Genomic DNA, 13,934 nt, shown 5'->3' on the forward strand with positions numbered 1-13,934 from the left:
CCTCTTCTCGAGCTTTTGCATCCCTAGCCATATCATATCAGGCTAGGGCCAATAGTAACCTTGTCTTTGCAATCTTCAGACCCCTGAGTGAGCAAGTTATACTAGCAACTTGTTGTGTCACGTCCTTTCTTAGCAAGGCATCAGACAAAAAAGGTTAGGGCAGCTGGGGAATTAGTTGAAGTGCAAACATCTCTTGTTTAATCCCATAAGCGGGACCGCCACCCCATAGCATGTTGGTTCTTGAAGAGTTCTCTGGATGTATCTTATAGGTTACCTTCCAAGAATTGGCGATTAATGATTTTTTAGGCATCAATCAAAATTTAGCGGCCAAAGAGGTTGCTTGATGGCCAATTTTGAGACTGGAAAAGGGCTGAAGACCACAAATCTAGCAAGGGTTGAACAACTGGAACTAGGGCATGATGAAAGTGCATTATTTCTTGCAAAATAGTCAAAATCAACTGTAAGAACTTATAAAATTGTTGAAATCACTTATTTATAGAAATATAGGACTAATTACTTAAGCTTCTTAGGGTACTTGTAAAGCAAAACTAAATAGAAGTTGTTCTTGATCTATAGATAAGGATGTGATGCTCGCCGGAGGGAGGGTGTCAAATTCGTCTCCAACCCATCAAATAAAATTTATAAATATTGATCAATACAATGTTTAGTACTTATGTAGTATAATTAGCAAGATTGGTTCGATCTGTAAGAAAGCGCGAAGCTAGTTTCACTTAGACAATTCTCTAACTAATGTGGTGAGTAGGGGGTTTAGTGTTGTTTATGAGATAAAGGCACTGAATAATATAATGTAGATATTCAATGAAAGTATAAAACAACTAATTAATCAATAAATCTAGGTGTATTGCATGTTAAATACATTAGTTAACAACATTAAGACTTAAGAAAAATCTTAAGACAAGTGACAAGTTAGTTGTTGGGTTGTATGTCCTAAAACTCGCAATTTATAGAATTAAACATATTCTATTTGCAATAAAGATGTTATTAAGGTTTATTCAATGAAGTTGTTATTGAATATGTAAATTGCACTTGTATGTCTAAATCTAATAAACTAACGAACCCCTAACTATAGCATGAATACTTAAACTTTATGTGGAGACATAAAAGAGGATTAGGTTTGAGTATATAACCAAAATGGTCTATAAGTAGAAGGATAGGGTTGGGTACTTTATCCTGAGGACACTTTGGATGCAGCCCGCTTTGTATTTAATACAAATGATGTGATCCTAAAATTGTTCATGTGGAGATATGCGAGTGGGGGCATCTGATGCTTGGTTTTATGAAGTGGAAATGTGGATGCTATTCGTTGATGAAATTGCATTGTGCACTCAAGTTTCCCCAGTGGAATCCAAGTGTAAATTCCTTTGAGTTTCGTGGTAAATCCAGGGTCGAATACAAGGACTTGTAAAAACAGATTACGTTGGTAATTTTTATGAAGAACTTTGTGGTAACCGGATAAATAAATAAAGTGTTGGGTTTGTTGTTTGCGTTGATGAGAAATAAATAAATGCGACGGATTTGAGAAAAGGCAGTTGTATGATAGATGCAATGAGTATACAATGAACGGGTTGAGAAGATCTTTAGCTAGCGTTACTCGAAAATGCGTCAGACTATGCGATTATGTTACAACCATGCACAGTAAGTCATTTTCCAATGTAAATGTGATGCTCCTAAGTCTAGTACACATGTGTTGAATGCAAAAGTGTCCATAGAGCTTATCCCTAAGTCTCTACCCTTGTCCTATGCGATGATGCAAAATGTATGAAAGCAAGGTGACCGCATACAATCATATCCTATCTCTAGGATGCATATGATGCGTTGATAATAAATAGTGCTCATTCCTAAGCTTTTATCTCTTGATTATGCGTTCTAATCTGGTTCTTCCGAACCTAGATTCTAACCTGACCTTCCCAAGTCTAGATCCTATCCTTAGACTACCCTCCCGAGTATCTCTAATGAACGAATGAAGCATACATAATACAAGATAATCGCAAGAATGAAGATTCCCTAGTTGTGCTAGCTAAATGCTTCTCAACCCATTCAACTGATTTAGCTACTCATGCGTGAATAACATAGAGTGAACAGATATAGAGAAAGACATTCCATTTTTATAAATGAGTTGAGTACAAAATGATGATGGAAGTTAAAGGTAGAGAGCTTGGTAGCAATTCCTTGCTGACCGAGGATTTTTACACTGAAATCTCTATTCTATTTTAAAGATGTTCCCGCTTTCACAGGCATCGACCCTCTTTCTGTCCTTGAAGCTTTCGATGCTCTCCCAAGCTTACCGGAACGATCTGCTGACACTACCTCCTCCCTCGCGTCTGCCTTAAAATGAAAGAAAACTATGAACAAAAGCGTGCGAACTGAAATATGAAATCTCTAACTACTGAACTCGTGAACCCCTTTTCTGAAGAATGCCCTTGGTATTTATCGAGCATCCATGGTGAAAGGCGGCTTCTCTCTCGTGGTAGTTCAGATGGGACGACTTTGATTCCTAACTGATGCACCGAATAATTGTCACCGAAAAAGTTGAATGTACTTTGTGACCGTTATCGCTGTCAACTTAATTCGAATTTGTCTGTCATCAGTTTTATGTCCCATCGTGCTTAATTAGCCTTTCACCCGGATGTGCCACCATGTTGTGACGATCCTTCTCGGGCGAATGTTTGCGAGCATGATCAACGCAAAGCCTTGTGGTGAAGTTGCTCTCGACCAGTGAATTCTTATGATCGCCATCTTTGCATTGTGTTAATGCATATTCTACACGAAAATATAAAGATCAACTGTTCTAATTCGTTGGACGCATGCGACCGCAATATTATAGAATTTATGCTTAATGGATGCAAGTTAACATATTTCATCAACGCAATCCATCATTGTTTAAGAACTTAGCACTATGATAAGTTCTTAGATTGCGTTGATGAAATATGTTAAATTGCATCCATTAAGCATAAATTCTATAATATTGCGGTTGCATGCGTCCAACGAATTAGAATAGTTGATCTTTATATTTTCGTGTAGAATATGCGTTAACGCAATGCAAAGATGGCGATCATAAGAATTCACTGGTCGAGAGCAACTTCACCGCAAGACTTTGCGTTGATCGTGCTCGCAAACATTTGCCCAAAAAGAATCGCCGCAACTTGGTCAGTGCAACATGGTGGACGCATCCGAGTGAAAGGATAATTAAGAGCGATGGGATAGAAAGCTGACGACAGTCGAATCCAAATTAAGTTGACAGCCGATAATGGTCACGAAGTACAATTCAGCTTTATCGGTGACAATTATCCGGCACATCAGTCAGGAATTAAAGCTATCCCATCTGTACAACTAGGAGAGAGAAGCCGCCTTTCACCATGGAAGCTCTATAAATACCAAGTGCATTCTTCAGAGAAGGGGTTAAGCAGTCGATTAATTCACCACTTTACAAGTTCACGCCTCTGTCCATAGTTTTTCTTTCACTTTAAGGCGGACGCGAGGAAGAAAATGTGCTGGTAGATCGTTTCGGTAAGCTTGGGAAAGCGCCAGAAGCTCCAAGACAATGAGAAGGTCGACGCCTGCGGAAGCGGGAACATTTGTAGATCAGAATAGAGATTCAGTGTAAAAAGCCTTGGTCACAAGGAATTGCTAGTAGGCTCCCTACCTTTACTTTCCATTGTCATTTTGTACTCAACTCATTTATAAGAATGGAATTTCTTTCTCTATATCTATTCACTCTTTGTTATTCATGCATGAGTAGCTAAATTAGTTGAATGGGTTGAGAAGCAGTTAGCTAGTATAACTGATAACTTGTAGAAATATAAGTTATTTATACTGCCTTATCTATATATTGTAGCCAAAAGAGAATAGATATGCGCCAATTGTATGAAAATTAGCTTAGAAATACAATAATTCTGAATTATCACAATTAACACCCACTAACATCATTAAGATGGAAGAAGAGGAGATTTCTACTCTGTTTAGCAGGAAACCAAGTCACCGCTTGCGATTGAAGGAATAGGAAATTGGGTACTCGACAGAAGGTCGTGACCAACGCATCTCTGACACATTGCGCCCATCAATCAACAATGAAAAGGTGATTAACGCAATGACGGCGCAATGCGACAGTCGATCCAGAGCTGACTTTCAATCGAATGCAGTAATAAAAACAACACCGCATGCGAACACCAGATCGAAAGATGTAGTTGAGGAATGCAAATACGGAGGATTGTGCCACATGTACGCCTAACGGTTGTGTAAATTTGACGGTCTGATTTCATAATAGAAGGAATAATATCCCTTCATCTTCGGAATTTCCATAACAACAAGTGGGGACCACAAGGCCAGAGTCAAAGATCTTCACCTATAAATACCCCATAGAATTCACAGAAAAGGATGTTACTTGATACAGGACTAATTGCTACTATTATATTGAGAAAAAGGCTGAGCTGAGTGTTAAACTTAAGAAATCTGGGAAGAAGAAGAGACAAGGCCGAGAGGTGAGTCTCAGTGTTATTCTGCCAAATCCCCGCCGCGAAGCTCTATACTCAGATCCCATTTACCAGTTGAGCAAGCCTGAGAGGGAAGCTCATCCTTCCACACGATCCATCCATTCTGGCAAGCAAATCTCCATCCAAATCGGTGCCGAGACGTTGGCGCTAGTTTGTATTTGTTTCTATCTCTTTTCATCATTGTATCTCATCTTCTTTATCTCTTTATTCACACACCATGTATTAGACGCTAAATAGATATATTGAATGTCTCGATCATTTTCATTACCACTTCTCTGTCTATTTTCGTTCCTCCGTTTATCGTTTTCTTCATGAAGTGTTCTTAATCCCCGGGTAGTCAATATGAATTAAACGAGTACTTAATTTGTGTTAGAGAGATAATTGCGTTTAGCTAAGGCATGCTAGACGGCATCTTCACCTGTAAGAGTAGAAGTGAAGATATCATTCTGATCTATCAAGAAAAGGTCAAAAGAATGTGTTAACTAGAGCGAGTAGTACTTCTAGGAATGGAAGAAACCTTGTGTTCATTACGTTCGTCTCTGTTTCACCACAAATATATGGGAACACGGCTGATCACTGAAAGGTGTACGCTAAGGGAAAAGCGGAACCGTACTTATAACTTTAATGCAATTAAGGATCTTGCGATGTTTATATTAGTTATCTTCCTCTTCCTGCTTCATACATAAGACTTGCCATCGCATCACATGATCTGTGTATAATCTTCACAGCCAGCTTGCCCTCAATATTTTATATCATGCCCCTGTATCTTGTGCCATCTTAGCTTAGATTACTGCATTTTATTTTATTATCGCATTTTTACTGCTTTCCTTTACTTCATCGCAACTTTATATACTTGCACACAAATACTTTTATTAAATTGAAAAACCTAATCGCATGTATCATAAACATAACACAATAACCTCAAACGGTCCCTGTGTTCGACCTTGGATCACACCGAGAAACTTGCGTTGGAATTATACTTGGTTTCAATGCAAGGAAACTTGTGACAATGGAAAACATACTACAAGAGCATCCATTAATAACGCATATCTAGAAGTGGTAATGCATGAATTGAGTCCATTAACGCATGTATCATTAATAAGGAACTAATTTTACCGTTACAATAACGAGGGAATCTTCATTCTTTGCGATTATCTTGTTTATCTATGCTTCATTCGACTATTAGAGATACTCGGGAGGGTAGTCTAAGGACAAGATCAAGGCTTGGGAAGGTCAGGTCAAAATGTAGGTTTGGAAGAACCAGATTAGAATGCATAAATGAGAGATAGGCGTTTAGGAATGAGCACTATTTGTTATTAACGCATCGCATGCATCTTAGCAATAAGATATGATTGTATGCATTCACCTTGCTTTCATGCATTTTGCATCAACGCATAGGACAAGAGTAGAGACTTAGGGATAAGCTCTATGGACACCTTGCATTCAACACATGCATCCTAGACTTAGGAGCATTGCATTTACATTGGAAAATGACTTGTTGTGCATGGTTGTAACATGATTGCATAGTCTGACGCATTCCTGAGTAACGCTAGCTAAAGATCTTCTCAACCCATTCATCGCATACTCATTGCATCTATCAACGCAACTGTCTTTCTTAAATCCATCGCCTTTATTTATTTCTTTTTCATCAATGCAAAAACACACCCAAAACTTTATCTATTTACTTGGTTACCACAAAGTTTTCATAAATATTACCAATGCAACTATTTTCACAAGTCCCTGTGTTTGATCCTGGACTTACCAGGAAACTCAGAGGAATTTACACTTGAATTTCGCTGGGGAAACTTGAGTGCACAGCGCAAATCCATCAACGCATATCATCCATATCTCCACCACATAATCACTAGCATCAAGTTTTTGGCGCCATTGCCGGGGACTTCGACAAAATAGTTTGTTAACGGTAATTTTTGTGATTTCTTTGCAGAACTCTCAATCTCTGGCGAACTACAACCTGGAGATTGAGAGAACATTTCAAAGGAGAATAAGAGACGCCAACAACAATCACAATCAGACAAAGAAGAGATGGTGGATCAGCCTAGAGGTGGAGCACCAAAGAAAAACAATGTCATGGAAAATCCGATTTTGTTGGCAAACGATCTCAATAGGCCCATTAGGGACTATGCATCGCCAAATCTCTATGATTTCTCTTCGGGAATTCATGAGGCTGCCCTCGACGGATGTAAATTTGAAATGAAACCGTTGAGATGTTGCAGATGATCCAGGCTGCATGTCAATTCGGAGGAAGGCGTGGCGAGGATCGCATGCCCACTCCAATGTTTTTTTGAAATCTGCAATACTTTTGTATTCCCGAATCTTCTGCTGAAGAAATTCGACTAACGTTGCTCCCATTTTCTCTCTGTGATCAGGCTAGAAAATGGGTTTATTCGCTCGAACCAGGAGAGATCACTTCTTGGGAGCAGGTGGTAGAGAAGTTTATGAAGAAGTATTTTCCACCTACCGAGACGCAAGACGAAGGAAGCTTATTACAAATTTTGAACAAGACATGGACGAATCGCTCAGCGATGCTTACGCGAGGTTTAAAAGGGTGGTCAGGGATTGTTCGCATAATGTGTTACATAGACTGCCTGCAAATGGAAATTTTCTATCACGGTTTGAATCCCGTTTCACAGACTACTGCCAATGTGGCAGCCGCTAGTGGTCCACTTGACAAAAACATACGATGAGGCAAAGAATATCCTGGACCCACATCTCCAAAAACCATGAAGACTGGAGGGAGAGTGACCAGAGATTGAGACTTAAAGATTCTGATGTAAATAACGGTGCCATTATTTCATTACAATACCAAATGACGCAATGATGAATTTGATTCAAGGAATGGCGATCAGCAGCCCAAATCGCAAGGTGGGCAAATTAACGCAATAAGTCAAAACACCGTAAGGTGTGCGACTTGCGCTGATGGACATGCGATGGAAGATTGCCTACAAAATCCACAGTCTGTATATTTGTAAAGAATAACCCCTTTTCAAACACTTACAACTCTGGGTGGAGGAGCACCCCAATTTTTCCTAGAAGAATCAACAATAAATTTCAACCTGTGGCGTAAAAAGAATGGCCACCAGGATTCTTCCAAACACAACACGGTCACCAGAGCAATCAAGCAAGTAGCTCACAATAACCACCGCAATCCTCTTCTCTGGAGAGCCTATAGAAGCAATATATAGAGAAAAACGAGACAGTGCTTCAGAGTCAGGCTACGTTCATCCGCAACCTCGAATTGCAAAACGGCCAGATTGCAAATGAGCTGAAGAGTTGACTGCAAGGGGCATTGCCAAGTTCAACCGAGCTTCCACGCAATCCAGGGGGATCAGGTAAGAAGCAATGTCAGGTTGTGACATTGCGTAGTGGAATGATTGTGGAGGGAGAAAAGAAGGATCAGAGTAGAACAACTTTCATTGCAACTGAGCCTGAGATTGCGGTAACGCAAGAAGAAGAAAGAGAAAATGAAGCAGTAGAACATGAGGTTGCATCGACCTTGAAGCCAAATGAAATGGGAACTGTGAAAGTTCAATTACCACCCTTCCCACAGAGACTAAGAAAGAAGAAAAATAAAGAGGTACAGTACCAACACTTCTTATCTATGTTAAAGCAACTACATGTTAACATTCCTTTCAGTGAAGCGATTAAGGAAATGCCTGCTGATAACTTGTAGAAATACAAGTTATTTATACTGTTTTATTTAGATATTGTGGCTAAAAGAAAGAAAAGTTGCGTCGATGGTATACAAATTGGCTAAGAAATACGAAAATTATGGACAATACACCTACTAACATCATTGTGATGGCAAGATAGAATGTTTCAGTTTCTGTTTTGCAGGAAATAAGTCACCGCATGTGTTCATGGCTCAAAGACGAAATGAACAATGCATCTACTTCGCATTTTGCCCATCAATCAAGAATGAAGAGACGATTAACGCAATGATGGCACATGTGACAATCGATCAAGAGCTTTAGTGATCAACGCAATTTCAACCACATGCGATAATAAAAAATAACACCGCATGCGGCGATAGATCGAAGATGTAAAGAGCAACGCATTCGTGGAAGATTCAGACAAGTGTACAACTTTCAGTTGTATATTTCTGACGGATTGATTGTGTAAGAGAAGGAATTTTCCATTCTGCCATTTTAGAAACTACCATAACTATACAGTGGGGACCACAAATTCAAGAGCCAAGGTCTTGCCTATAAATAGCTTCTTCAAAGTCACTGAAAGATATACATGTATACATAGAGACGTGCATATACTGATTCTGAGAGAGAGGCTGGTCTGAAGCGACTGTCCAGAGTAAATCCGGGAGAACAACGAGACAAGACCGAGAGGTGAGTCTCCGAGCAGAGAATTATTCCGACCCTGTAGTTGAAGCTCTGTGCGAAGGTCAATTCTACTGGGAAATCAAGCCTGAGAGAGAAACTTTCCTCTCCACCACTTCCACACGCCGGCAAGCACAATCTCCAATCGGGATCTGTGTCAAGACGTTGACACTCTTTTCCTTTTTGTTTCTATTCTCTCTATTTCATCTTCTGTATTCATCTTCTTTAATCTCTCATTCACGACATGTATCAAACACTTAATTTTAGAATTAAATGTTATCATTGTCACCATTATCATCTTTCTGTCTCTTCCCATACTTTATCGTTCACTTTCTCCATGATGTGTTCTTAATCCCCTGGGTAAATGCCAGAATTAAGCAAGTGAATTAATTTGTGTTAAGAAAATAATTAAGTTTAGCTAAAGCATGCTCGATGACATCTTCACCTGTGAGAGCAGAAGTGAAGATGTTATTCCACCTATCGAGAGAAGGTTGGAAGAATGTGTTAACTAAAGCGAGAAGTACTTCTAGAGATGGAAACAACCTTGCGTTCATCACGTTCATCTCTGTTTCACCATATGGGAACGCGACCGATCACCGAGAGGTGTACGTCAAGGGAAAGTGGAACCTTAGTTGCGTCCTTAACATGTTTAACAAGCTTGCGATGTTTTTACTCTTTACTTTTCCTCTTTCTGCTTCATTCATAAAGACTTGTCATCGCATACATTGATTTTTTGTACAACTTCACAGTTAGTTCTCGACCTCAGTATCATGTATCATGTATCTTGTATCATGTATCATATTGGTTTAGGATTTTACTTTATTAACACATTTTTATTTCATCGCAATTTATATTTCTGTACCAACCCAACATTCTTTATTCATTATTAAAAACCGGTCGCATGTATCATTTAAGTATCACATTAATGAAAACAATCCCCGTGTTCGACCTCGGATCATTCTGAGAAGCTTGCATTGGAATTATACTTGGTTTCAATGCAAGGAAACTTGTGACATGCACTACTTCATCGCATACTATGAACAATTCATTAACAACACATATAATTAGAATGTAGTATTGCATAAAAACGTCTTTATTGCAAGCACTTGAGCGTATATATCACTTCATATTCATATTTGTCCACATGCTTAAAGATATAAAAATCTCGTTACACCTGCCTATGCCAAGTTTCTGAAGAACATGGTAACTAAGAAGAAAGGCACTGGAAAATTTGCCACGATGGCATTAACATAAAGTTCCAAATCTATTATCCCACCGAAGATGAGGTATCCTGGGAGCTTCACTATTCCTTGCTCCATAGGAGGACTCTATATTGGGCAAGCCCTATGTGACTTGGGGGCCAGCATAAATTTAATGCCGCTATCAATTTTTCGACAATTAAATGTGAGGCAACTTGTGCCCACCTTCGTGACTCTCCAATTGGCTGACAGATCTCTGGTTCATCCAGAAGGTAAGGTTAAGGATGTGCTGATCACGATTGATAAATTTATTTTGCCAGCTGACTTATTATGAGGCCGACAAAGGTGTACCCATCATTTTGGGGCGACCTTTTCTATCAACGGGTTGTGCTCAAATTGATGTGCACAAGGGAGAAATCACTTTGAGCATAAATGGACAGAAGCTCAAATTTAATATAATTCATGCCATGAGATTTTTGGATGAAGAAGACCTGCAAGATTCTAATGATGACCTGAATTTGATTGAAGAAGAAAATTCTGATGATGAGTGTGAAGAAGAGGATGCCAACGCATCCGTAGCTTCCTGCAATGCAATCGTAGCAAAAACAAACAAAGAAGAAGAAATGATCGCAACGCAAGAAGAAGAGCCAAAAGAAGAAAGAAAAATAACACAACCTTCCCTCGTGGAACCACCAACACTTAAACTGAAGACCCTACCAACCCATTTGAAGTACGCATTTCTGGGGCAGAATGAGAAGCTGCCAGTGATAATTACCTATGCGCTCAACGAAGATCAAGAGAATGTGTTGATGAGCATTCTTAAGAAATGTGTGCGAGCAATGGGCTGAACGCTCGCCAACATCAGAGGAATTAGCCCCGCGTACTGCATGCACCACAATTGTCTTGAGGACGACCACAAGGCAACAATTGAAAATCAACGTAGACTTAACCCTGCGATGAAGGAGGTCGTCAAAAAGGAGATTATCAAGTGGCTGGATGCAGGCATTATCTATCCCATAGCAGATAACACGTGGATCAGCCCTATGCAGTGTGTGTCGAAGAAGGGCAGAATGACGGTAGTACCAAATGAGAACAATGAATTAATACCGCAAAGGACCATCACTAGATGGCGCATATGCATGGACTACCGCAAGTTGAATATCGCCGCATACCGTTTGGCCTCTGCAATGAACCGAGCATGTTCTAGAGGTGCATGATGGCGATCTTTTCAGATTTTCTTGACTCAGTGGAAATATTTATGGATGACTTCTCCATTTATGGGAACACTTATGAAGTCTGCTTGGCCAATTTGGAGAAAATTCTGAAAAGATGTGAAGAGACGAACCTTGTACTCAACTGGGAAAAATGTCACTTCATGGTGAAAGANAAATGAGAACAATGAATTAATACCGCAAAGGACCATCACTAGATGGCGCATATGCATGGACTACCGCAAGTTGAATATGGCCTCAAAGAAAGATCAGTTCCTCTGCTATTCATCGATCAAATGCTAGACAGACAAGCAGGGAACGATTTTTACTGCTTTTTAGATGGGTACGTCGGATATAATCAAATCATGATAGCTCCTGAAGACCAAGACAAGACCACATTCACCTGCCTATATTGGACGTTTGCTTTTCCCCGCATGCCGTTTGGCCTCTACAATGCGCCGAGCATGTTTCAAAGGTGCATGATGGCAATCTTTTCAGATTATCTCAATGACTCAGTGGAAATATTTATGGATGACTTCTCCATTTATGGGAACACGTATGAAGTCTGCCTAGCCAATTTAGAGAAAATTCTGAAGAGATGTGAAGAGACGAACTTGGTGCTCAACTGGGAAAAATGTCACTTCATGGTGAAATAGGGTATAGTTTTGGGACACAAAGTCTCCCGAGACGGGTTGGAGGTGGACAAAGCAAAGATTGAAGCAATTGAAAAACTTCCACCACCAACCAGCGTAAAGGCTGTGTGAAGCTTCTTGGGGCATGCTGGATTTTACAGACGATTCGTTAAAGATTTTTCTAAGTTAATACAACCACTGAGTGCGTTGTTAAAGGCGGACAGAAAGTTTGAGTTTGACAACAATTGCCTTAATGCATTCAAAGTTTTAAAAAATGCGCTGATTACCGTGCCCGTCTTGATTGTGCCGGACTGGACACTACCGTTTGAAATTATGTGCGACGCAAAGGTATGCGATGGAGGTAACATTAGCGCAAAAGAAGAAAACTATTTTGCACCCCATCGCATATGCGAGTAAAAACTCTAAACCCTGCTCAAATAAATTATACCACCACTGAGAAAGAACTCCTGACTGTGATTTTTGCGTTGGAAAAATTCAGGGCGTATCTGTTGGGAACCAAGGTACTCATTCACACTGATCACTCGATAATCAAATATTTAATGACAAAGAAGGATGCAAAGTTAAGGTTGATCAGATGGGTTATCCTCCTCCAAGAATTTGATATCGAAATAATTGATCGGAAGGGGACAGAGAATCAAGTTGCAGATCACTTGTTCAGATTGGAAAATCCCGAGGTTGATCGCAAGGAATCTGAGGTGAGTGACGTGTTCCCGGATGAGCAGTTGTTCTACATAGAAGAATTTTCCTGGTATGTGGACATTGTTAATTATTTGGTTTGTGAACAATTTCCTAAAGATTACACCTACCATCAACAGAAGAAGCTCAAGCATGAATGCAAACATTATTATTGGGATGAGCCGAATCTTTGTAAAAGAGGCACAGACCAAATCATTCGATTATGTATACCAATTGATGTTCAACAACGCATATTGTCACAGTGCCACGATTCGCCATATGGAGAGCACTTTGGAGGGCAACGCACTATAGCCAAAGTTTTGCAAAGTGGATTCTTTTGGCCTTCATTATTTAAGGATGCTGCTGACTATGCAATGAAATGTGATCGGTGTCAATGCATCGGCAACATTTCATGGAAGAACACAATGCCAATGAACACTATCTTGGAGCTAAAATTATTCGATGTATGAGGGATTGATTTCATGGGGTCATTCCCTCCTTCGAATGGTAAGCACTATATTTTATTGGCCATTGATTATGTCTCCAAGTGGGTAGAGGCAATAGCATGTATCGCAAGTGATGCGGCGATAGTCTCCCAGTTCCTCAAAAGCAATATTTTCACTTGTTTTGGCACTCCACGTGCCATCATAAGTGATGAAGGATTACACTTTGTCAATCACAATATCAAGGAGCTGCTGCGCAAGTACAATATCCTTCACAAGGTGGCCACCGCCTACCATCCATAGACGAATGGCCAGGCTAAAGTGTCCAAACAAGAAATTAAGTTGATACTTGAAAAGGTAGTAAAGCCTTCGCGGAAAGATTGGGCAATGAAGTTTGATGATGTGTTGTGGGCATACCGAACCACATTTAAAACACCAATAGGTATGTCCCCCTATGCGTTGGTATTTGGCAAGGCATGTCATTTGCCTTTGGAGCTGGAGTATAAAGCATTGTGGGTGGTCAAGAAACTGAATTTTGATTTGAAGAAAGTAGGGGAAGCGCGAAAACTACAGCTGGTCGAGCTAGAAGAATGGAGGATCAACGCATATAAGAATGCAAAGATTTATAAAGAGCACACCAAGCGCTGGCATGATAAACGCATATGTGCTAGAAACCTCCAAGTCGGGCAAAAGGTCTTACTCTTCAATTCAAGATTGCAGCTCTTCCCGGGAAAATTAAAATCGCGCTGGTCTGGTCCCTTCATCATTAAAGAAATATTTCCACATGGTGCGGTGGAGCTGATCACCAAGGATGGCAATCGAACATTTAAAGTTAATGGACAACGGATCAAGGCATATCGCGGAGGAGATTTCCAGCCAGAAACAGTCTC

Source organism: Benincasa hispida, chromosome 9 (assembly GCF_009727055.1).
Source record: "Benincasa hispida cultivar B227 chromosome 9, ASM972705v1, whole genome shotgun sequence".
Taxonomy (NCBI): domain Eukaryota; kingdom Viridiplantae; phylum Streptophyta; class Magnoliopsida; order Cucurbitales; family Cucurbitaceae; genus Benincasa; species Benincasa hispida.